Here is a 3,214-nt window from a genome sequence, read left to right on the forward strand (position 1 = left end):
ATGTGGGGAAAATTGATTTATGTAAAACTTTCTGTCATTGATTCGATATCAAATTTATCTATTGTTTTGAAAGAGGAGAACATATTTATGGTTTGGGAAGAAGATTTGTATGATCCTTTGTTTTTTCGAATGTTGTTCGATCAAATGAATATTGCTTTAAATGTGGGGAAAATCGATTTATGTAAAACTTTCTGTCATTGATTCGATATCTAAATTCATCTATTGTTTTGAAAGAGGAGAACATAATTATGGTTTGGGAAGAAAATTTGTATGATCCTTTCTTTTTCGAATGTTGGTCGACCAAATGAATGTTGCTTTATGTGGGGAAAATTGATTTCTGTAAAACTTTCTGTCATTGATTCGATATCAAATTTATCTATTGTTTTGAAAGAGGAGAACATAATTATGGTTTGGGAAGAAGATTTGTATGATCCTTTCTTTTTCGAATGTTGGTCGACCAAATGAATGTTGCTTTATGTGGGGAAAATTGATTTATGTAAAACTTTCTGTCATTGATTCGATATCTAAATTCATCTATTGTTTTGAAAGAGGAGAACATAATTATGGTTTGGGAAAAAGATTTGTATGATCCATTGTTTTTTCGAATGTTGGTCGATCAAATGAATGTTGCTTTATGTGGGGAAAATCGATTTATGTAAAACTTTCTGTCATTGATTCGATATCAAATTTATCTATTGTTTTGAAAAAGGAGAACATAATTTATAGTTTGGGAAGAAGATTTGTTTGATGATCCTTTCTTTTTCGAATGTTGATCGATCAAATGAATGTTGCTTTATGTGGGGAAAAATGATAAGTGTTAAACTTTCTGTCATTGATTCGATATCAAATTTATCTATTGTTTTGAAAGAGGAGAACATAATTTATAGTTTGGGAAGAAGATTTGTTTGATGATCCTTTCTTTTTCGAATGTTGATTGATCAAATGAATGTTGCTTTATGTGGGGAAAATTGATTTATGTAAAACTTTCTGTCATTGATTCGATATCAAATTTATCTATTGTTTTGAAAGAGGAGAACATAATTTATAGTTTGGGAAGAAGATTTGTTTGATGATCTTTTCTTTTTCGAATGTTGATCGATCAAATGAATGGTGCTTTATGTGGGGAAAATTGATTTATGTAAAACTTTCTGTCATTGATTCGATATCAAATTCATGAAAATTTTGAGACTTCGAGAAACCAAGCGAGAACACTCTTTCTTATTAGTTTTGATTTTAAAAATTGATTTATTTTTTTGTAGCAGCCCAGCGTTGTCATTTAAATTCAATTTTGATTTTAAAAGCTGATTTCATTTTTTATAGCAGCTCAGCGTTGTCACTTCAATTTAATTTTGATTTTAAAAGTCGATTTCATTTTTTGTAACAGCTCAGCGTTGTCATTAAAGTTTAATTTTGATTTTAAAAGCTGATTTCATTTTTTGTAACAGCTCAGCGTTGTCACTTCAATTTGATTTTGATTTTAAAAGCTGATTTCATTTTTTATAACAGCTCAGCGTTGTCATTTAAATTTAATTTTGATTTCAAAAGCTGATTTCATTTTTTGTAACAACTCAGCGTTACAAAGAAAGAAAGAAAGACAATGCTTATAGATAATCAAAATGGTTCAACCGTTTTATAGGTTGTTTATCCAGTGTCTCTATTAAGTTCATGGTGCGTCTAAGTGCGTATAGGCTTCATACACCCAATACACCATATCCTGTCATTCTCAGAGTTTGATCTAAGCTTTTTTTTTTAGTTTAGTCTTAATTCTGGCTTTCCTATCAAAATCATTTTTCTAGTCTGTACAATAAATAGCTCCCAGCTTTTAGGTTTTACGCTCGAGACGAACGCTTGCTTTTTTATATACAGTATAACGGAGACGGCCCTCAAAACGTAGGTCGTCATTAAAATGAGGATTCTGACCTATAGATGCATAGAATTAGACGATTTTTTGTTTATTTTGAAAGAATGATGGTCATTCTTAAAAATGAGCATGTTTTTTATGAGAGAAAGATTCAAAACAACATATTTGCGTCTGAAGGAAATATTTCAACACCAAAATGAGATAAAAATTGTATATAACTCACTCTAGCTCTTTGGATATTGAAAATAAGTTATGAAAATGGGGTAAAGGAAACTTTCTACACCTAATGCTGTTCGGAAAATGCAGATACATCTGTGACTTTAGAGGATGGGTAAAAGATATAGCATTATAAAGGTCAACCAGTATTTTGGGGCCCTAGAATCAGCATTGATAAAACCGAAAATTCTAAATATGAGAAACAGCAAAAAATCTTGAAATTTCATTCCTATCAGCTTGAGTTAATAGTTTATGATAAAAAATCAACATTATATATAAAAAATTTTCGCTGAATCAGCAAAAACGGCAAATTCTTTAATTTTTTTGCAAAATATAGGAGAAAAATAACTTTAAAGCTTATTATTTTCAGTCTCAGTTAAGCTTTTTTTCTAAAATTTTAACAGTATATTCGCCATACATGAATGGAACTATTTTCAAAGGAGATTGATTTTCAGAAGATTGATTAAGACGTTGTTAAATCAAAATTGTAATTTTGAAAATTTCTAAATCTTCAGTTTAGACTTTGCAAGATCGAAAATCTTGAAATATATTATAAAAATGATAAAATTTACATCCATCGGGTCGTAAATTTAAGGGAAAACACAAATATGTTCATAGTTTCTCCCCCTATTACCACTGGGCTTAATAATTTGATTTTAAAACATGCGTTTTGACACCCAGGGTATACTGTAAAAATTTTATCAAACAAATTTATGCCCAAAAGCCTCTAAATCACATTTCCAAACTATGGTCAAAATTTTGTATTCATATCTTAAAGATATCTCGAGAAATCGCTAAAATTGCAAACCTCCGTTGTGGGGGCCATTAGAAAAAAGCTTCCTATCTTTAAGCGATTGAAAAATATTGTTGAAATTGAAAATTTCGAAAAATAACTATTTATTTTTCCGGGAAATAAAGTAGAGATGTTAAAGTTTTTCATGCAGCAAAAATTTTTGTAAAACCTCTTTTCCTCTCGATTTGAGAAAAACTTTAAATTTGATAGACGTTTTGGGGGCCATATACTGTAAAAAGTTTAAAGTTATTTCCCCGCCAAAGAACACTGAATGATTTTATGCGTGTACATTTTTACCTATGTACTTATAATAACAGCTTAAACTCTATTATTGTAACAGACTT

This window comes from Clytia hemisphaerica, unplaced genomic scaffold (genome assembly GCF_902728285.1).
Source record: "Clytia hemisphaerica strain Z4C2 unplaced genomic scaffold, Clytia hemisphaerica genome assembly, whole genome shotgun sequence".
Taxonomy (NCBI): domain Eukaryota; kingdom Metazoa; phylum Cnidaria; class Hydrozoa; order Leptothecata; family Clytiidae; genus Clytia; species Clytia hemisphaerica.